Source organism: Dendrobates tinctorius, unplaced genomic scaffold (genome assembly GCF_039654945.1).
Source record: "Dendrobates tinctorius isolate UK_male_01 unplaced genomic scaffold, ASM3965494v1 ptg000677l, whole genome shotgun sequence".
NCBI classification, from domain to species: Eukaryota; Metazoa; Chordata; class Amphibia; order Anura; family Dendrobatidae; genus Dendrobates; species Dendrobates tinctorius.
In genome coordinates this window covers 61,529-85,080 of record NW_027362325.1, presented here as the reverse complement: position 1 = coordinate 85,080, position 23,552 = coordinate 61,529, and the positions used below count along the sequence as shown (strand labels likewise).

At 51.2% G+C, this 23,552-nt stretch overlaps 1 protein-coding gene across 1 annotated transcript in view; it reads right to left on the bottom strand.

Annotated features, from left to right (window-relative positions):
* The window catches only part of LOC141079538 (anoctamin-9-like), a 107,246-nt gene that overhangs the window by 61,648 nt on the left and 22,046 nt on the right, over positions 1–23,552 (bottom strand). The window lies entirely within an intron of this gene.

The window sequence follows — 23,552 nt, the reverse complement described above, 5'->3', positions numbered from 1 at the left end:
CGGCCTCCAAATCGGAGGCTGAGCGACCCCGGCCTCCAAATCGGAGGCTGAGCGACCCCGGCCTCCAAATCGGAGGCTGAGCCACCCCGGCCTCCAAATCGGAGGCTGAGCCACCCCGGCCTCCAAATCGGAGGCTGAGCCACCCCGGCCTCCAAATCGGAGGCTGAGCCACCCCGGCCTCCAAATCGGAGGCTGAGCCACCCCGGCCTCCAAATCGGAGGCTGAGCCACCCCGGCCTCCAAATCGGAGGCTGATCGACCCCGGCCTCCAAATCGGAGGCTGATCCACCCCGGCCTCCAAATCGGAGGCTGATCCACCCCGGCCTCCAAATCGGAGGCTGATCGACCCAGGCCTCCAAATCGGAGGCTGAGCCACCCCGGCCTCCAAATCGGAGGCTGAGCCACCCCGGCCTCCAAATCGGAGGCTGAGCCACCCCGGCCTCCAAATCGGAGGCTCATCGACCCCGGCCTCCAAATCGGAAGTTCATCGACCCCGGCCTCCAAATCAGAGGCTCTTTGACCTCGGCCTCCAAATCGGAAGCTCAACGACCCCGGCCTCCAAATTGGAGGCTGAGCGACCCCAGCCTCCAAATCTTACCCAGAGTGGCCCCGCCCACCAAATTGGACCCTGTGGGGCCCCGCCCACCAAATCGGACCCTGAGAGGCCCCGCCCACCAAATCGGACCCAGAGTGGTCCCGCCCACCAAATTGGACCCAGAGTGGTCCCGCCCACCAAATTGGACCCAGAGGGGCTCCGCCCACAAAATCAGACCCAGAGGGGCCCCTGCCACAAAATCAGACCCTGAGGGGCCGCGGCCACAAAATCGGACCCTGATGGGCCCCAGTCACAAAATTGGACCCTGATAGGCCCCAGTCACAAAATTGGACCCTGATAGGCCCCGGCCACAAAATCGGACCCTGAGGGGCCCCAACCACAAAATCGGACCCTGAGGGGACCCAACCACAAAATCGGACCCTGAGAGGCCCCGCCCACCAAATTGGACCCAGAGTGGTCCCGCCCACCAAATTGGACCCAGAGGGGCCCCACCCACAAAATCGGACCCAGAGGGGCCCCTGCCACAAAATCGGACCCAGAGGGGCCCCGTCCACAAAATCGGACCCTGAGGGGCCGCGGCCACAAAATCGGACCCTGAGGGGACCCAACCACAAAATCGGACCCTGAGGGAACCCAACCACAAAATCAGACCCTGAGGGGCCCCACCCACAAAATCAGGCCCTGAGGGGCCCCACCCACAAAATCAGACCATGAGGTCAAAGTGGCCCCTGAGAGGCACCCACAGTTAAATCGTATCCTGAGTTGAAAGTCTTGCAGGGGCAGCAGGCAAGTCTCTCTTAAAGGGGCAGCCCGGGCACCATTTCAAACCACTATCTGTACTTCCTTCAGGAAATACACATCTAGTATTATTATTACTATTCAGTTGATTTCCGCAATTAATACAGCCTGAACCGCTACATGCACAGACTCCGTTGAGGTGTCGTTTCGAAGCCAGCGTCCATGAGAGGTGTGCTAAGTATTTTTCGTGTCGATCGGATTTGTAGTTTTGGCGCAATTTGCGGTTGAAATTTTTTTTTCCCGTCATTGGAATGCACTGTCTCAATGCATTTGAATGGGAAACTTAAAACGTGCCCTGAGGAGATTGAAATGGCAGTAAAGCTCATTGATATGCGCAGGCACACCCAGTTACTATGCCAACGCCTACGAACGTCACATGATGCCCCCAAGACAGAGCTTCTGCCACATAATATCAGCTCTTAAAGCGAAACCCACAGCACAAATGCAAATCTAGCTTCATCACATGACACATGCCCCTGAGAGAGAATGTGCGCTCCCGCCCACCAAATCGGACCCTGAGGGGCCACACCCACCAAATCAGACCCTGAGGGGCCCCGCCCACCAAATCGGACCCTGAGGGGCCCCGCCCACCAAATCGAACTCTGAGGGGCCCCGCTCACCAAATCAGACCCTGAGGGGCCCCGCTCACCAAATCGGACCCTAAGGGGCCCCGCTCACCAAATCAGACCCTGAGGGGCCCCGCTCACCAAATCGAACTCTGAGGGGCCCCGCCCACCAAATCGGACCACGAGGGGCCCCGCCCACCAAATCGGATTCTGAAGGGCCCCAACCACAAAATCGGACCCTGATGGGCCCCACCCACAAAATCAGACCCTGAGGGACCCCAACCACAAATTCGGACCCTGAGGAGCCCCACCCACCAAATCGGACCCTAAGGGGCCCCGCCCACCAAATTGGACCCAGAGTGGCCCCGCCCACCAAATCAGACCCAGGGGGCCCCACCCACAAAATTGGACCCTGAGGGGCCCCAGCCACAAAATCGGACCCTGAGAGGCCCCACCCACCAATTCGGACCCTGAGGGGCCCCGGCCACAAAATCGGACCCTGAGGGGCCACAACCACCAAATTGGACCCTGAGGCTCCCCACCCGAAAAATCGGACCCAGAGGCCAAAGTGGTCCCTGAGAGGCACCCACAGGTAAAACGGATCCTGAGTTGAAAGTCTTGCAGGGGCAGCAGGCAAGTCTCTCTTAAAGGGGCATCCCGGGCACCATTTCAAACCACTATCTGTACTTCCTTCAGGAAATACACATCTAGTTATTATTATACAGTTGATTTCTGCAATTAATGCGGCCCGAACCGCTACACGCACAGACTCCGTTGAGGTGTCGTTTCGAAGCCAGCGTCCACGAGTGGTGTGCTAAGTATTTTTCGTGTCAATCGGATTTGTAGTTTTTGCGCAATTTGCGTTTGAAAAATTATTTCCCGTCATTGGAATGCACTGTCTCAATGCATTTCAAGGGGAAAATGTTGCCACAGAGAAATCATGCCCTGAGGCGATTTAAATGGCAGTTAAGCTCATTGATATGCGCAGGCAGACCCAGTTACTATGCCAATGCCTACGGACGTCACATGACCCCTCCAGGACACAGTTTCTAGCAGATAATATCACCTCTTAAAGCGAAACCCACAGCACAAATGCAAATCTAGCTTCATCACATGACTCATGCCCCTGAGAGAGAATGTGCGCCAAAGTGGATTTAGAAGCCCAGTGAGCCAAACTAGCTCTTAAAGGGCCAAAGCGCCAAAGTGATTCTTAAAGGGCCGGCGCACCAAAGTGATTCTTAAAGGGCCGGCACGCCAAATCGAAAGCTGAGTGACCCCAGGCTCCAAATCGGAGGCTGAGCCACCCCGACCTTCAAATCGGAGGCTGGTCGACCCTGGCCTACAAATCAGAGGCTGAGCCACCCTGGCCTACAAATCGTTCCCAGAGTGGCCCCGCTCACCAAATCGGACCCAGAGTGGCCCCTCCCACCAAATCGGACCCAGAGTGGCCCCTCCCACCAAATCGGACCCAGAGTGGCCCCTCCCACCAAATCGGACCCTGAGAGTCCCCGACCAACAAATCGGACCCTGAGGGGCCCCGCCTACCAAATCGGACCCAGAGTGGCCCCGCCCACCAAATATGACCCTGAGGGGCCCCGCCCACCAAATCGGACCCTGAGGGGCCCACTCACCAAATCGAACCCAGAGTGGCCCCGCCCACCACATCGGACCCAGAGTGGCCCCGTCCACCAAATCGGACCCTGAGGCGCTCTGCCCACCAAATCGGACCCAGAGTGGCCCCGCCCACCAAATAGGACCCAGAGTGGCCCCGCCCACCAAATCGGACCCTGAGGGGCCCTGCCTACCAAATCGGACCCTGAGGGGCCCCGCCCACCAAATCGAACCTAGAGTGGCGCCACCCACCAAATCTGACCCTGAGGGGCCCCACTCACCAAATCGGACCCTGAGGGCCCTGCCTACCAAATTGGACCCTGAGGGGCCCCGCTCACCAAACTGAACCCTGAGGGGCCCCACCCACCAAATTGAACCCTGAGGGGCCCCACTCACCAAATCGGACCCTGAGGGGCCCCGCCCACCAAATCGGACCCAGAGTGGCGCCGCCCACCAAATCAGACCCTGAGGGGCCCCACTCACCAAATCGGACCCTGAGGGGCCTGCCTACCAAATTGGACCCAGAGTGGCCCCGCCCACCAAATCAGACCCTGAGGGGCCCCGCTCACCAAATCGGACCCTATGGGGCCCCGCCCACCAAATCGGGCCCAGAGTGGCCCCGCCCACCAAATCGAACTCTGAGGGGCCCCGCCCACCAAATCGGACCCTGAGGGGCCCCGCCCACCAAATCAGACCCTGAGGGGCCCCGCCCACCAAATCAGACCCTGAGGGGCCCCGCCCACCAAATCATACCCAGAGTGGCCTCGCTCACCAAATCAGACCCTGAGGGACCCCGCTCACCAAATCGGACCCTGAGGGGCCCCGCTCACCAAATCGGACCCTGAGGGGCCCTGCTCAACAAATCGAACTCTGAGGGGCCCTGCCCACCAAATCAGACCCTGAGGGGCCCCGCCCACCAAATCAGACCCTGAGGGACCCCGCTCACCAAATCAGACCCTGAGGGGCCCCGCTCACCAAATCGAACCCTGAGGGGCCCCGCTCACCAAATCGGACCCTGAGGGGCCCCGCCCACCAAATAAGACCCTGAGGGTCCCCGCCCACTAAATCGGACCCTGAGGGGCCCTGCTCAACAAATCGAACTCTGAGGGGCCCTGCTCAACAAATCGAACTCTGAGGGGCCCTGCCCACCAAATCAGACCCTGAGGGGCCCCGCCCACCAAATCAGACCCTGAGGGACCCCGCTCACCAAATCAGACCCTGAGGGGCCCCGCTCACCAAATTGGACCCTGAGGGGCCCTGCTCAACAAATCGAACTCTGAGGGGCCCTGCCCACCAAATTAGACCCTGAGGGGCCCCGCCCACCAAATCGGACACTGAGGGGCCCAGCCCACCAAATCAGACCCTGAGGGACCCCGCCCACCAAATTGGACCCTGAGGGTCCCCGCCCACCAAATCGGACCCTGAGGGGCCCCGCCCACCAAATAAGACCCTGAGGGTCCCCGCCCACTAAATCGGACCCTCAGGGGCCCCGCCCACAAAATCAGACCCTGAGGGGCCCCGTCCACAAAATCAGACCCTGAGGGGCCCCGTCCACAAAATCAGACCCTGATGGGCCCCACAGGCCAAAGTGGCCCCTGAGAGGCACCCACATTTAATACGGATACTGAGTTATTATTCAGTTGATTTTCCGCAATTAATGCGGCCTGAACCGCTACACGCACAGACTCTGTTGAGGTGTCATTTCGAAGCCAGCGTCCACGAGTGGTGTGCTAAGTAATTTTCGTGCCGATCGGATTTGTAGTTTTTGCGCAATTTGCGTTTGAAAAAACATTTTCCTCATTTCAATGGGAAAATGTTGCCACAGAGAAAACATGCCCTGAGGCGATTCAAATGGCAATTAAGCTCATTGATATGCGCAGGCACACCCAGCTATGCCAATGCCTACAAACTGTACATGACTTCTCCAGGACAGAGTTTCTGCCAGATATCAGCTCTTAAAGCGAAACCCTCAGCACAAATGCAAATCTAGCTTCATCACATGACGCATGCCCCTGAGAGAGAATGGGCGCCAAAGTGGATTTAGAAGCCCAGTGAGCCAAACAAGCTCTTAAAGGGCCGATGCGCCAAAGTGATTCTTAAAGGGCCGGCGCGCCAAATCGAAAGGTGAGTGACCCCAGGCTCCAAATCGGAGGCTGAGCCACCCCGGCCTCCAAATCGGAGGCTGATCGACCCTGGCCTCCAAATCGGACCCAGAGTGGCCCCGCTCATCAAATTGGACCCAGAGTGGCCCCGCCCACCAAATCAACCCTGAAGGGCCCCGCCCACCAAATTAGACCCAGAGTGGCCCCGCCCACCAAATCGGACCCCGGCCACAAAATCAGACCCTGAGGGGCCCCACCCACAAAATCAGACCCTGAGGGGCCCCACCCACAAAATCGGACCCTGAGGGGCCACACCCATGAAATCAGGCCCTGAGGGATCCCGGCCACCAATTCAAGCCCTGAGGAGCCCAGGCTACCGAATCAGATCCTGAGGGGCCCCACCCACCAAATCAGACCCTGAGGCCAAAGTGGCCCTTGAGAGGCACCCACAGTTAAAACGGATCCTTCGTTGAAAGTCTTGCAGGGGAAGCAGGCAAGTCTCTCTTAAAGGGGCAGCCCGGGCACCATTTCAAAGCACTATCTGTACTTCCTTCAGGAAATACATATCTAGTTTTAACATTCAGATTGACAGCTACATTTTTAAAGAGAAATAATATAGTAATGTGATAGCTTGATCCATTGAAAATCCATATCTTTTACGATTTACTTTTTCATTATATTCATGACTTTTCCCTTTTTTTCCTCTTGTTATAGATTGCCATTTTTAGACTTTTGACCATCACTCATTTAGACAATGGCTGGTATATTTATTTATTTCATGCTGCTTCCAAGCATTTTGCCTATAATGCGCTCAGTTCTGTGTTAGACCTCATGCAGATGTCTGATTTTTTTTCTTTGCATACGAGAAAATAGGACCGAATAATCTGATCAGAGTTTGATCTGTTTGATAAGAGTGATAGGAGTGTCATCTGATTTTCTCATACATGGAGAAATTTTAAAAAAATTCTTCACCAACAGTCTACTTGAAAATCGGACCACACTCCGATGTAATTCAAGTGCGGTGACATTTCTTTTCATGAACCCATTGACCTGCATGGCCGATTTTGATTCGACCCTTTGATCAAAATATCTTTGATATATTCTACGGACCACTTGGTCCAAGGAAGAAGATCGGACATTTCTCACCATAGATCCAATATGGCTTTTAAATCTCCTCCACACTAAATCCCCACTAGGATTCAAAAAATATCATAGATATGGATATACACTCTTACCCATGTTGCCAGTGGTAACCACCAGTGCATCTGCAAGTGTAAGTGAATTCCCAACGTGTGTTTCGTGTGTTGATACCTTGCTTTCTCAAGGGGAAGTAAAATGTGGTTCATTGCTGCACCCGTTGATCATGTGACCACATCACATGTTCACCAGTCCACAAATGGGATAGAACTCACTGTGCATGCACAGATAGCCATGTGCATACCACACCCACCCATCAAGCCAGCAACATGCACACCGGGGAGTGAAGGCAAAATTAGCAAGGCCCCTGGACATGCACAGAATGTTATAAAGATGCCAAGGTATGGACAGAAAAACAGAGCGGCGATAGGCACTCGCAACCCCAGAGGTGGATCACTCACATGAAAAAGGTATGTGAAATCGTATACCACCATTTTGAATGAGTCTTAATAAGGTCATAGGTAAAAAAAGGAGAAAAGGGCAAAGATGGAAAGAGAGGGACAATGGAGAAGAAAAAGAATAATGGTCAAATTATGCTATTAGACATATATTTATATATATCATTAAAATACAATACACCATAAATGCTGATTGATGACATATTTCTCTGGATGAATCACCATAAGCCGCAGTCATCATAAATTATCACAGCCTCCTCTCCCAAACTTAATTTGTTAAAAATGAGGGGTAGCCAGTCCCAAAAAAGGGAAATTGCAATTTATCATATCAAAAATAAAACTGCAGATGAACAAGAAGTGTTACAATGTATATACAAAAATAAGATAAGCAATAAAACCCGACTTAATGCACATTTGATTGTAACCCCTATCCTCAAATCTGTATCTCAAGTCCCTCGCCTACATCTGAAACCTCTCCTTGGATGAACAAATGTGTCTCATCCTGTGTAACTTGCCAACCGGGACAGCACAAAGTAGCCATACTATGTGCAAGTGAAGCATGTATTAGGGCATTGATAGAAACAGACTTCCTAAAGACATCCGTCTGAATGCAAGTGTCATTATCATCCTCTATGCTGATGTCAGGGAAGTCCAACCCTCTCCTGTTAAACCTATACGTCAATCTAATATTGAAAGGATTGATGTTCAATTGACTCATGAATTGTTCAAGCTGCTACACCATACCCATCCAGAAAATCAATAAATCGTCTATATACCGATACCAGCACTGGATAGGCTCCATAGCCTTTGCACCCTCGCAGTCAAAAAGGGTCCTCTCCCAGTAACCCAGGAAGAGGTTGGCATTCAAAGGCATACAGGCCGCTCCCATTGCATTGCTGCATGTTTGTAAATTGAAATAATTTTTAAAAACAAAAAAATACGCATGAGGATGAAATGGAGCAGCTCAAGTATCAATTCACAAGTTTGGTTGTCCCAGTTGTTGCTTCTCATGAAGAAACAGACCGCCTCTATCCCGTGATCATGTCCAATGCAGGTATAGCGGTAACACGTGGCTCCACAAAGATCTCGCCAACCCTTGTCAGGCATAAGACAGAAGTGTCTCCACTAATGGTTTGATGTAAAACTTAAAAAATTTACAAACAGGATGACATAGTCCTTCCAAACCAGACACTATTGTGATCTCGGATGGGTTGACAGGATCCTTGTGGACTTTCGGGAGAAGATATAGGGTGGGAATTCTAGGAAACCTGACTTTCAATCCATCCAGAACCTCTTCATTAATAATCCTTTTTGTCCTAGGACTTAATTAGAATGGATTGTAGCTGATCTGGGAAGGAGGATACCGGGTTGGAGGGTAACTTTAAATAAGTGTTTTTGTCCCTCAGCTGACAAAAGACTTCTTTCTCATATTTGTTTAACTGGCCAAACTACGATGTTCCTCCCCTTGTCTGCCACTTTAAATACCCCATCATTCAATGACTATAAATCAATAAGATCTAGTCTATGCTGATGGGTTAAATTATCAAACATTCGTTTAGTGGGCAGATCTTTAAAATCCTCAACTACCAATCTAGTAAAGAAATTCAAAAATGACTTCAATCCAACAAATAAGAACCCTACTTGCCACCACCACAAGGCAAATGGGAAGAGCCAGGCAAGGCGCCAGAATTGGCGCATCTAATAAATACGCCTTTTTTTAGGTGGCTGTGAGCTGCTATTTTTAGACTGGGAAGGCCAGTATCAATGACCTCTTATCAGCCTGAGAATACCAGCCCCCAGCTGTCAGCTTTAGCTTGGCTGGTTGTAAAAAATGTGGGGAACTCCACGCCGTTTTTGTTAACCCCTTTCTGCCATAAGACTCACTATCCCATCCATGTGCCCTGGGACTTAATTCCCAGGGACGGGATAGTACGTCAGTCACGGACCGCCCCCGACACATTAACCCCTGGCACACTGCGATCAAACACGATCGCAGTGTACTGGGGGTTTAGGGAAGCATCGGGCGGGAGGGGGCTCCCTCTGTGCTACCCTGAGACCCCCACAGCAGCGCAATGTGCAGCGCTGCTGCAGGGGCCTCCTTCCCTGCAGGTCCCCGGAACCAAAATGGCGGCGGGGACCTTCGGGGTCCTGCAGGGAGCCGGCTTCCTCAGTGCCTGCAAAGCGCAGGCACGAGGAAGCCTGCAGCACTGCCTGTGACAGATCGCTGATCTGTCACAGCGATCTGTAATGTGACAGATCAGCGATGTGTCACATGACAGTTATGTCCCCCTGGGACATTGTAATAAAGTTTAAAAAAAAAAAAGTGTAATGATAATTTATTAAAAAAAAAAAATCGCTAAATAAATTAAAAAAAATATATTCCCTAATAAATTCATTTTTGGAAATAAAAAAAAACAAAAAAAACAATAAAAGTACACATATTTGGTATCGCCGCGTCCGTAACGACCCGCCCTATAAAACTGTCCCATTAGTTGACCCCTTTAAAAAATAAAAATAACAAACCGAAAAATAAAGCTTTATCATCATACCGCCGAACAAAATGTGCAATAACGCGCGATCAAAAAGACAGATATAAATAACCATGGTACCACTGAAAAGATCATCTTGTCCCGCAAAAAACGAGCTGCCATACAGCGTCATCAGCGAAAAAATAAAAAAGATATAGTAGCTCACAGAATAATGCGATGCAAAAATAATTATTTTTTATATAAAATTATTTCAGTGCATAAAAGCGCCAAAACATAAAAAAAGACATAAATGAGATATCGCTGTAACCATACTGACCCTAAGAATAAAACCGCCTTATCAATTTTACCGCACGCGGAATGGTGTAAACGCACCCCCCAAAAGAAATTCTTGAAATGCTGGTTTTTGTTCATTCTGCGTCCTAAAAATCGGAATAAAAAGCGATCAAAAAATGTCACCTTCCCCGAAAATGGTACCAATAAAAACGTCAACTCGTCCCGCAAATAGCAAGACCTCACATGACTCGTTGGGTCAAAATATGGAAAAATTATATCTCTCAAAATGTGGTGATGGCAAAAACTGGCTTTTTACAATAAAAAGCGTCTTTTAGCATATGACAGCTGCCAAACATAAAAACCCGCCATAAATAGTAAATCAAACCCCCCCCCCCTTAGTTAGGGAAAAATAATAAAATTAAAAAAATGTATTTATTTCCATTTTCCCATTAGGGTTAGGGCTAGGGTTAGGGGTGTGTTGGGGTTAGGGTTGGAGTTAGAATTGGGGGGGTTTCCACTGTTTGGGCACATCAGGTGCTCTCCAAGCGCAACATGGCGTCTGATCTCAATTCCAGCCAATTCTGCGTTAAAAAAGTCAAATGGTGCTCCTTACCTTCCAAGCTGTGCCATGTGCCCAAACAGTGTTTTACCCCCACATATGGGGTATAAGCCTACTCAGGAAAAATTGCAAAACAACTTTTGGGGTCCAATTTCTCCTGTTACCCTTAGGAAAATAAAAAATTGGGGGCAAAAATATAATTTTTGTGGAAAAAAATATGTTTTTTTATTTTCACGCCCGGGCATTATAAACTCCTGTGAAGCATTGGGGGGTTCAAAGTGCTCACCATACAACTAGATAAGTTCCTTAGGGGGTCTAGTTTCCAAAATGGGGTCACTTGTGGGGGGTTTCCACTGTTTAGGTACATCAGGGGCTCTCCAAAGGCAACATGACAACCGCAGACCATTCCATCAAAGTCTGCATTCCAAAACGTCACTACTTCCCTTCTGAGCCCCGACGTGTGCCCATACAGTAGTTTTCTCCCACATATGGGGTATCAGCATACTCAGGACAAATTGGACAACAACTTGGGTCCAATTTCTCCTGTTACTGGGTCGCCCCTCACACCCAGGGCAGCAGGGTACTCGGTACCGGGCCGGTGTCAGGGGGATGTGTCACAGCAGCGGTGACCCAGTCCATGGCCCTGGGCGCCCAATATCAATGGTGGTGATGTCAATAGTATTATAGCTTAGTTGAATAGTTCGTGACGTTGAGCAGCACGGTGGCTCAGTGGTTAGCGCTGCAGCCTTGCAGCGCTGGGGTCCTGGGTTCGAATCCAACCAAGGACAACATCTGCAAGGAGTTTGTATGTTCTCCCCGTGTTTGCGTGGGTTTCCTCCCACATTCCAAAGACATACTGATAGGGAATTTAGATTGTGAGCCCCATTGGGGACAGTGATGATAATGTGCGCAAAACTGTAAAGCGCTGCGGAATATGTTAGCGCTATATAAAAAAAATAAAGAAGAAGAAGAAGAAGACGCCACCCGTGGTGTTTGGCAAGTAAGATGTTGAGCCAACGCTGCATGCAGATCCACTGGGACTGATGGTGTGGTGCAGCAAAGATGGTGTAGCTCCCCCAGGTGGAGCTGTAGTCCCAGGGCAGTGGGGATGCAATGGATGAGGAGAGGCGCAGAATGGTATAGATGCTGGTACCCAGATGTAGCGGTGCTGAAGATGTTATCGGCGAATGAATGGAAGACACCAGGGCTTGCAGTTTCAAAGCTTTACTCACAGTTCGTGGTACCCACTGGTGCCTGCCTCCGTGCCGTGTCCTCCGGGGTAGAGACTCAATCAACCTCCCGGGCAAGTCGGGGTTCTCCTCTCCAACACTCCGCCAACATGTGCCTTTCCTGAACGACTCCTCTATTGCGCCTTATAATGTGAAGAGCTCTGGAATTCCTCCTGTGAGATGTTCCTAGAACCTTACTTGTATGACAGACAGCTGTAGCCTCTATCGGGGACTCCTCTCAGAGTCCTGGCTCGCAAATCGGTTGCTATTGTGTCCCAAATCTTAGATGGGAGTAGTGCATTTACAGCCAACTACTCCACCGATGTCTGCTGCAGAACCATAAGTGTCCATACAACCTCGGGGACCGGGCCCCGGCCTTGCGCTGAGAACCTATAGGCAGGGTTCCTCTTCCAACCCACAACTCCTCTCTGTTCTCCTACTCCTTCATTCCGAGCTGTTCCTTCTCTCTCTTATGGAAGCTTAGGTTGCAGGTCTACGTCTTTCTCCTTCTCTTCTCTTTCCCGTGCCAGATGGCTCAGATCACTGAGGCAGCTGTAGCACTCTCTTTCTAAACTGAACTCAAACTGAACTCAAAACTGAACTTCAGAACTGAACTTCTCTCGCCTGACCTCCCGTCAGACTGACCTATCCTCAACTTTCCCTCTCTTTTATACTAACTACACCCACCTCCCAGCACATCTCGTGTTACGAAGCAGGGTTCCACGAAGGGTGCTCTGCTACCCCCAGCCTGAAGCTGCTAGGCGGACCTACTGAACTATCCTGTGTGTGGGATGCAGGTGTTGGAGTGTGGAAAGGAGTTCCCAACTTACCTAGGTGGTGGGGCACTACACCTTAGGAGAAGGTGCAGTACCTCTGTGGTGACTGAGCCTCAGGGGCGCCACATTACCATTAGGAAAATAAAAAAATTGAGGACTAAATGATCATGTTTGTGGAAAAAATATGATTTTTTATTTTCACGCCCGGGCGTTATAAACTTCTGTGAAGCCCTTGGGGTTCAAAGTGCTCACCACACATCTAGATATGTTCCTTGGGGGGTCTAATTTCCAAAATAGTGTCATTTGTGGGGGGTTTCCACTGTTTTGGTACATCAGGGGCTTTCCAAACGCGACATGGCGTCCGATCTCAATTCCAGCCATAAAAGTCAAATGGCGTTGCTTCCCTTCCAAGCTCTGCCATGTGCCCAAATAGTCGTTTACACCCACATATGGGGTATCAGCATACTCAGGACAAATTGCACAATAACTTTTGGGGTCCTGTTACCCTTGGGAAAGCAAAAATTGGGGGTGAAAAGATCGTTTTTGTGGAAAAAATATGATTTAATTGTACGGCTGTACGTTATAAACTTCTGTGAAGCCCTTGGGGTTCAAAGTTCTCACCACACATCTAGATAAGTTCCTTGGGGGGTCTAGTTTCCAAAATGGTGTCATTTGTGGGGGTTTCCATTGTTTTGGTACATGAGGGGCTTTCCAAACGCGACATGGTATCCGATCTCAATACCAGCCAAAAAAGTCAAATGGCGCTGCTTCCCTTCCGAGCTCTGCCATGCGCCCAAATAGTCGTTTACACCCACATATGGGGTATCAGCATACTCAGGACAAATTGCACAATAACTTTTGGGGTCCTGTTACCCTTGGGAAAACAAAAATTGGGGGTGAAAAGATCGTTTTTGTGGAAAAAATATGATTTAATTGTACGGCTGTACATTATAAACTTCTGTGAAGCCCTTGTGGGTTCAAAGTTCTCACCACTTATCTAGATAAGTTCCTTTGGGGGTCTAGTTTCCAAAATAGGGTTACTTGTGGGGGTTTCCACTGTTTAGGTACGTCAGGGGCTCGCCAAACGTGACATGGCGTCCGATATGAATTCCAGCCAATTATGCATTGGAAAAGTCAAACAGCGCTCCTTCCCTTCTGAGCTCTGCCATGCGCCGAAACAGTGGTTCCCCCCACATATCAGGTATCAGCGTACTCAGGACAAATTGCACAATAACTTTTGCAGTTCAATTTCTCCTGTTACCCTTGGTAAAATAAAAAAAAATTGGACCTGAAGAAATTTTTTTGTGAAAAAAAGTTAAATGTTCATTTTTTTTTAAACACTCAAAAAATTCCTGTGAAGCACCTGAAGAGTTAATAAACTTCTTGAATATGGTTTTGAGCACCTTGAGGGGTGCAGTTTTTAGAATGGTGTCACTTTGGGGTATTTTCTATCATATAGACCCCTCAAAGTGACTTCAAATGTGATGTGGTCTGTAAAAATAAAATGGTGTTGTAAAAATGAGAAATCGCTGGTCAACTTTTAACCCTTATAACTTCCTAACAAAAAAAATTTTGGTTCCAAAATTGTGCTGATGTAAAGTAAACATATGTGAAATGCTACTTATTAAGTTTTTTGTGTGCCATATCTCTGTGATTTAAGGGCATAAAAATTCAAAGTTGGAAAATTGCGAAATTTTCGCCAAATTTCCATTTTTTCACAAATAAACACAAGTTGTTTGAATGAAATTTTACCACTAACATGAAGTACAATATGTCACGAGAAAACATTATCAGAATCAGTCGGATCCATGGAAGCCTTTCAGAGTTATTACCTCATAAAGGGACAGTGGTCAGAATTGTAAAAATTGGCCCGGTCATGAACGTGCAAACCACCCTTGGAGGTTAAGGGGTTAAATTATTGAAATTTTTAAAAAAAAAATGATGTGGGGACCCCTCTATCTGTGATAAGCAGCCATGATAAAGCTGACAGCTGAGGGTTGCAGCCTACAGCTGTCAGTGTTGCCATATTGGTTATGAAAAATATAAAGACCTTCAAGTAATTTTTTACTTATTTATAGCACAGGCGCTGGCTGATACTCCCATCAGCAGTGCCTGCTCTCACTGTTATTAGCGGCAGCAGGCGTAGACTGATGTAAGTAGTACTTTCTCATCAGCTGACGCCTCTGTGACCGGAGGTAAGCTTAACAGCCGGTCACAGCTGCTGACTCATGCTGTCATTTGACACCATGAAAACTGCAGCTCTCTGACCACTGGTAGTATTCTTACCACTGATCAAAGGCAGTGTTTGCCATGACAGCGTGGCAAACAATGGATGTTCGAGCCCCCTATTCATCTGAATGGGGTCTAGGTACTGTTCTGGCATCTGAACCAAACTTTTTAAATGTTTGGCCGAACCCGAACATCCAAGTGTCCGTTCATCACTATTGGCCACATGCTGGAACACCACACTGCACATGATGGCTAGGATGTGTGAGCGGCACAGGCCATTTGTGGAATACCGGCTCCAACACACCCATTTGTATTCAGGTCAGCTACCACATATAACAACTGAAGAGTGGGCATGGATATTTGACAATTGTGCGGTTCTACAAGACTTGGAGTGTAGGGTTGAGCAGGTTCGCAGGATGCAGTGACGAGACACTAGACGACTAATGGTTTGCAAAATAACTTTTATCTAGCTTTAGCCACTGGGCTTGTTTGAACAAACATACAATTGCGAACCAAACAGTCCACGCAGGGACTCAACAATCTTATTCAAATTCTAAAGCTACTTAGCCTTCCAGGACTGCTGGTTTCGTGAGCGTGGCTGCGTTGAGGTCGCTGAGGCAGCTGTCCTGAAGTCTCGCTTCCCCAGGAAGGAATGGGGCTCAACAGGCCCTGAAGAAAGTGATGACGGTGGGGCGCAACAGGCCCTGAAGAAAGCAATACCGGTGGGGCGCAACCGGCCCTAAAGAAAGTGATGCCGTTGGGGCGCAACAGGCCCTGAAGAAAGCAAGGCCGTTGGGGCGCAACAGGCCCTGAAGAAAGTGCTGCCGCTGGGGCGCAACAGGCCCTGAAGGAAATGCTGCCGCTGGGGCGCAACAGGCCCTGAAGAAAGCGCTGCCGCTGGGGCGCAACAGGCCCTGAAGAAAGCGCTGCCGCTGGGGCGCAACAGGTCCTGAAGGAAGCGCTGCCGCTGGGGCGCAACAGGCCCTGAAGGAAGCGATGCCGCTGGGGCGCAACAGGCCCTGAAGAAAGCGCTGCCGCTGGGGCGCAACAGGCCCTGAAGGAAATTATGGAGGTGGCGCGCGGTGATGACGCAGTTCCCCAGATGACCTGTAGCCGTCCTTTATCAAGGAGTCTCTCCCAAAGCCAGGGTAGCGAGCCTTTTATCTCGCCTGTGACGAGGTGGCGTATCTTCAGGCCGGTGACGGCCGGGACGGCGTGAAGGGGGAAGGCTGGGGGGAAGTGCCCAGGCCTCTGTGGCCTGGTTATGGGTACTCACGGCCACAACCTGAGGTAAAGTTCCTCTCTCGCCAAGGTGGGGGGTAGCGGGGATACTTCTCTCAGAACGGGAGCGGGGAGCAGTCTCTGGGAACAGTCTCTCACGTCTCTCTTGTCGGTAAATGTCCATTTTTTTCCTCGCAGGCTCCTCTCGGTGCCCCTGCAAGTCACCCTGCGTCCTGCCTTCACTCTCTCTCTTCCCTAACTGCCACTTCAGCGCGTCCCCTACTCCTTTTACCCTAGCCCCGCCCCCTGTTGCCCTGACAACCTGTCGCATGTCTCCCTTTGTAATCCTCCTGATGTGATTCCTTCAATAACTCTGATGGCGGTCCCCTTGGTTCCGGCCCAATCCCTATATGGGGGTCCTCCACCCACATTCCTCCACCCTGTAAGCTCGCCAGTCCTCGGGCGAGGGAGTTAGTCTATTGAGATTGGCCTGTAAAGGTGTCAATATTCGTTGCCATATGAACTGGTCTTGTTCATACCGTTCGGGGGGTTTGCCGGCTGTTGACCGCTCGGAGAGTCTAAGTTCGACTGGGGTGGAATCTTCTGGGGTGGTGGACGTCGGTGGGCTGCATGATGCCGGTGGGTTAATTGTGTCAATTGGCTCATTATTGGGTGAAGGGCCCTTGGGAACTGGAGGGAAATCCTCGTCGTCCGAGTCCCAGCATATGGACTCCGGTTCGGATGTCTTCGGGACAGGTTCCAGTTGCTTCGGGTCGGTGGAAATACACGGGCGTAACATATTACGATGCACAATACAGGTGTGCAGTGTTTCATCCTGCTCGGGCCGTATTTCGTACACAGGTCCGTCTGGATAGATACGGCGTAGTACCCGATAAGGACTCTCTTCCCAACGTGACTCCAGTTTATTCTGGGGGAGTTGATCTAGTACAAGCACACGGTCCCCGCTTTGGAGATGGGGAGGGGAGGTTGTATTCTTCCCTGGGTGTTCCCAGTCTTGAAGTTTGGTATGTACAATTCGGTGAAGAGTTTGCAGCCTGTGGCGATGATTTCGGACCCAAGACGACACTCCGGTCCAGGGCCGAGGCTCTTCGGGGTCCAACTCTCCCTCCGTGATCCCTTTACCCTCTCGTCCGAACAGCAGGAAATAAGGAGTATAGCCCGTAACTCGATGTACCCGATTATTATAAACCCATACTAATTCAGAAACATATTCAGGCCAACGAGCCTTCTTGTCACTCTCCAGAGTGCTTAGCATTTGAATCAATGTCCGATTAAATCGCTCACAAGCCCCATTCCCTTGCGGGTGATATGGTGTGGTCCGGGATTTATCAATCCCATAAAGATGATGTAGTTCCTCCATAACTTTCCCCAAAAAACATGCTCCCTGGTCGGAATGTATGCGTTGAGGACAGCCGTACACTTGTATAAAGTTTCTGCAAATTGCGGAGGCGGCTGACTCCGCGGTCTGGTCTCGAGTAGGGGTGACCACAGCGAACTTGGTGAAATGATCCACCATGACGAGGCAGTGTTCGTATCCCTGGAATGCGGGACCAATGTGCAGGTAATCCACCGTCAGGAGCTCAAAGGGTGCTGAAGTCACAATCGTCTGTGTTGCGGCCCTCTGAGCAGGCGGTTTGGCCAATTCACATAAGCGGCAGGTACGGCAAACTTCGTCCACAACAGCCAACATGCGTGGGTGATAAACTTTCTGTTGTAACCATTGCAAAGTCTTTTTGACTCCAAAGTGGGCCCCTTTTTCGTGAGCCTCTTGAGCCAGTTCGTGTAGTTGAGCTCCGGGCGTAACCACCTGCCAAACAGTCGTTGAGGTTGTTTGCGAAGTGATTTTACGGTACAGTAGTCCCTTTCGGATAATCAGTCTCTCCCATTGTCGCAGCATCAGCGACAGGTCTTGGGTCAAAGATTGTCGTTGAGTATCAGTGGGTAATTGACCAGCGGCGACCCATGTCCGGAGAAGTCCAACTTCTTCATCTTCTTGTTGCTGTTGTATCCACTTATCCCGAGATTGTTCCAGGATGCCCCTGTGGGCCTCTGGGGAAGATACTTTTGCATCAACATTGGTGAGCATGGCAGCGGTAAGAGCGAACGGTATTTCCTCTCCTTCTAATTCTTCATCTCGATTCTGTCCAGGAGTTGTATGTCGAATCCTGGAGAGAGCATCTGCATGAACATTCTCGGCCCCTCTTTTGTAAATAATCTTGTAATTGTACTTCGCCATTCGGGCCACCCATCGCTGCTCCAAAGCCCCCAACTTGGCGTTTTCCAAATGAGCCAGTGGGTTGTTGTCAGTTCGCACTACCACCTCGAAGCCCGCTAGGTACTCTGCGAATCTCTCCGTTATAGCCCACACCACTGCGAGGAGCTCGAGCTTAAAAGAGCTGTAATTGTCAGGGTTACGCTCGGAGTCATGGAGTGAACGGCTTCCATATGCGATCACCCTCTCCCGACCATCCTGAACCTGTGACAACACAGCCCCTAGCCCGTGAAGACTCCCGTCAGTGTGCAGGATGAACGGCTGAGAGAAATCCGCATAAGCCAACACTGGGGCATCTGTGAGTGCAGCCTTGAGATCTCAGAAGGCCTCTTCCTGAGGGTGTTGCCACTGGATTTTTTGCGCATTGGCCCCAGCGGGAGCCCCCTTCAGCAGGTCATGCAGGGCTCGAGCTCGACATGCAAAATTCTTTACGAAACGACGGTAATATCCAGCTAACCCCAGAAAAGTCTGCACGTCTTTCACCGTCTCGGGGGTAGGCCATTCCCGGATAGCAGCAACCTTCTCCCGGGATGGCCTCGCACGCTCTGCCGAAACGACATGACCCAGATACTCAATCTGAGAGCGAAATAGGTGGCATTTCTGAGGCTTCACCTTCAACCTGTACTTTTGCAGCCGGCTGAGTACCTGTCCCAACCGCTTCAGGTGGTCCTCGAAGGAGGCGGCATAGACAATGATGTCGTCCAGGTAGATCAACGTGGCCTCAAAATTGAGATCCCCTAGACATCACTCCATCAATCGCTGAAAGGTCCCGGGGGCGTTGGCCAGCCCGAATGGCATACGATTAAACTCAAACAGTCCCATGGGCATTATGAACGCCGTCTTAGCTCTGTCCTCTTCTGACATGGGCACCTGCCAGTACCCACTGGCCAAGTCCAGGGTCGAAAAATATGTTGCTTTGCCCAATGCAGACAGAGATTCTTCTATGCGGGGCAGTGGGTATGAGTCTTTAATAGTGCAAGCATTCAATTTACGATAATCCACACAGAATCGTAGTGTACCATCTTTCTTCCGGACCAACACGATGGGGGCCGCCCAAGGGCTTTGACTTTCCCGTATCACCCCTTTTTGCAGCATCTGAGCCAGCAAAGTTTTCACCTCTTGATAGAGTTGTGGCGAGATCTATCGATATCGTTCTCGGATAGGTGCCGCTCCTGCTGTGGGGATCTCATGAGTGATGGCGGTGGTACACCCAAAGTCGTCCTCATGGCTAGCAAATACTTCATGGTACTGTCCCAGCAATGCTTTTACTTGTGAAAGTTGGGCCGCAGTTAGTCCAGAAAGCTCGGCCCGCATCTGCTCCAAAATATTCCGGCCCTTCTCTTGTGTCGAGACTTCGTGGGCCTGTAAGGTTCGTATTGTTACCTCCCAAGGATCCTCGGGGTGTACTCGTAATTGAACCGCAGGAGCGGGCAGCACTTCTTCTAAAGGCTTTACTAGTTTGGCCAGTACAGTCCGTGCTTTCAGAATGGTATCTCGGTCTTCAAGGTTAACGCAGCAGATCAGGACGGTTCCTTTTCGCACCGTAGTGAGGGAACGGGCCACCAGTATGCCAGGAGGTAAATGCTCTGAGTGACACGGCTCCACCTGCACCTCTACGCCCTCCAAAGGTATCGGGGCCCGAATTGGCAGGGCCACCACTGTCTGTCCAGGAGGCAGCACAAGCAGGGGTGCTGCTGACGCGATGACCTTGCCCAGAGCCTCACCCTCCTGGCAGTCCCGATGCACCCGCGCACCTCGCACCAGCTGCTGGAATACCTGTCCCTGAGCTGTGCGAGAACCCCACTGCTTCAGTGTCCTTTGTGTGGGATCATTAAGCAACAGGTTACCAAACTCTTTTAAAATATTCATGCCTAGGGTGACGGGGTATCGTTGATCAGCTTCTCCTTGAGTCAGCACCACCCCTCTGCGGCCGAGGGGTTTACCGCACGTCACCTGCACCCACACTACCCCGGCAACCGGGACCGGCAGTTGGTTGGCGGCTACTAGTCAAATCATGGGCCCCCACTGAGGCCTTGTTGCCTCCGGAAAGTTTCGTTGAAAGTACGCTGCGGGCATAGTGGTTACTTGTGACCCCGTGTCCACCAGACACCGGACGGCCCGGCCCTCTACTTCTGCCCAAACTACCGGACACTTTGCTACCAAATCTTCGGGACTTCCACCACCCCTAGTTGTGGTTTTCGGCTCCGAGCGGCGTCCCCCCAGCCCGGAGCCCTTTAGTTTAATGGCCGCCGGGGTGGGCATCTCCCACACCGCGGACACTCTCGAGCGAAGTGGCCTGGTTCTCCACACTCATAACACCGGGCCGGTATAGATTGACCACCCCGCGGAGAACGTGACCCCCAGGGACCGGGATTAACACTGGGTCGTCCAGTCTCCGGTTCGGTTCTTCTCTTTACTTCAGCCAACTCGCTCTTAATATTTTTCAATTCTCGCTTCATTTCCTCCACCCACTGAGGTTCCTCAACTGTGTTCGAGGAGGCCTCCACACCTCGGACCTTCCCCACGGGGACCGCCATCCCCTGCTCTTGCTCCCGAACCCGTGCCTGACTTCCCACTTCTGAAAAGTCTATTTGGGGATTCATTCTGATCTGTTCCCATAATGCCTGCTTTATCAGTGGATCTCGCAGTCCAGTCACCAGTAGGTCACGTAGGGTAATGTCAACAGGTCCTACCCCTACCCCGTCTTTTCTTTCAATAGCCGTATGCAATTCTTGGAGTACATTCATATACTGAGTAATCGTCTCCCCCTCTGCCTGCATCCGGCTAAACAGACGGGTCCTTAACTCTCCCACATTAGTGGGATCCCCATGGGTCTGTTCCACTATCTGCAACACCTTTTCAAAAGTGTTGCGGTGCCCCGGAGGTTTTAACATCACTGACCTCCGCACCTCCCCGTCTAGGGCCATGAGTGCCACTTCAGCTTCCAGGTCAGGGGTCATTGGGTGCATCCGAAAGAGCCCCCGCATTCGCTCTGTCCAGCTCCATAGCATAGTATTGGAGCCGGAGAATCTAGGCAGGTTGTTCAGCATGGCCCCCAATGAAATGCTAGTACGGGGGCCCTCATTATTTACAGAGTCTACAGCTTCCCCCTGACCTGCGCCACCACCGTCTATGCTCGGAGACTGCATCCTGCCGACTACGCCAAGTGTAGGGTTGAGCAGGTTCGCAGGATGCAGTGACGAGACACTAGACGACTGATGGTTTGCAAAATAACTTTTATCTAGCTTTAGCCACTGGGCTTGTTTGAACAAACATACAATTGCGAACCAAACAAACAGTCCACGCAGGGACTCAACAATCTTATTCAAATTCTAAAGCCACTTAGCCTTCCAGGGACTTCTGGTTTCGTGAGCGTGGCTGCGTTGAGGTCGCTGAGGCAGCTGTCCTGAAGTCTCGCTTCCCCAGGAAGGAATGGGGCTCAAAAGGCCCTGAAGAAAGTGATGACGGTGGGGCGCAACAGACCCTGAAGAAAGCAATACCATTGGGGCGCAACAGGCCCTAAAGAAAGCGACGCCGTTGGGGCGCAACAGGCCCTGAAGAAAGCGAGGCCGTTGGGGCGCAACAGGCCATGAAGAAAGCGCTGCCTCTGGGGCGCAACAGGCCCTGAAGGAAACGCTGCCGCTGGCGCGCAACAGGCTCTGAAGAAAGCGCTGCCGCTGGGGCGCAACAGGCCCTGAAGGAAACGCTGCCGCTGGGGCGCAACAGGCCCTGAAGGAAACGCTGCCGCTGGGGCGCAACAGGTCCTGAAGAAAGCGATGCCGTTGGGGCGCAACAGGCCCTGAAGAAAGCGCTGCCGCTGGGGCGCAACAGGCCCTGAAGAAAGCGCTGCCGCTGGGGCGCAACAGGCCCTGAAGAAAGCGCTGCCGCTGGGGCGCAACAGGCCCTGAAGGAAATGATGGAGGTGGCCCGTGGTGATGACGCAGTTCCCCAGATGACCTGTAGCCATCCTTTATCAAGGAGTCTCTCCCAAAGCCAAGGTAGCGAGCCTTTTATCTCGCCTGTGACGAGGTGGCGTATCTTCAGGCCGGTGACGGCCGGGACGGCGTGAAGGGGGAAGGCTGGGGGGAAGTGCCCAGGCCTCTGTGGCCTGGTTACGGGTACTCATGGCCACAACCTGAGGTAAAGTTCCTCTCTCGCCAAGGCGGGGGGTAGCGGGGATGCTTCTCTCAGAACGGGAGCGGGGAGCAGTCTCTGGGAACAGTCTCTCACATCTCTCTTGTCGGTAAATGTCCAGCTTTTTCCTCGCAGGCTCCTCTCGGTGCCCCTGCAAGTCACCCTGCGTCCTGCCTTCACTCTCTCTTCCCCAACTGCTACTTCAGCGCGTCCCCTGCTCCTTTTACCCTAGCCCCGCCCCCTGTTGCCCTGACAACCTCAGTCTCATGTCTCCCTTTGTAATCCTCCTGATGTGATTCCTTCAATAACTCTGATGGCGGTCCCCTTGGTTCCGGCCCAATCACTATATGGGGGTCCTCCTCCCCACAGCAGGACTCCACAAAGATGGTGTGCGGCCATCATCAGCACAATGATCCTGCTTCTGTGCCTACTTAAACTGTCGCTGCCAATTAAATATGAAGCTTTGCATGCGGACCAGGTGGAGATGGAGGAAGACATGAGATAGGCAGATATTGCCCAGCCTCCTCTCATCTGTTCAGCACAGACTGGGTAACAATGAGGAGGCTGAGGAAGAGGAGGAACAGGAGTTGACAAAAGCGCAAAAGAAGCTAGTACCCACACAAACCTTATCTTGTCTCTTCTACATGGAAGGGCTGAGGAGGGGAATGAGGAGAAAGAGATGGAGGAGGATATGGAAAGTAGTCATCATGATGGAGACATGAAGTGTTGGCTGTATGGAGCGTGGCACATATGGCAGACTTTATGTACATCTGCCTTTCCCGTGACTCTCACTTTACATTCACCTTGGCAAAAAAAAGTATTGGTTCTTCAGCCTGCTAGAACAATGCTACAAGGAGAATTTTGCATCTCTTCTTCCTGAGGCGGAGAGATCTTCTAAAATGGTGCTATACCAAAGGCCATTGTGGAAAATATGTTGAAAAATGTCCCTTCAGACAACGCTAGCAGTGAGCAAGCTTCCTTGCTCAACCAAGGAGGAGAGGCAAGAGAGACACCTTTACTGTTGAAATTCATAAATTGTTTGATGTACATTTTATCTGTTGCAGTGGTGGTGAACGTTTGTGATCTACAGTATGTGCATATTTGGAAGCGGTGCATCTAGTA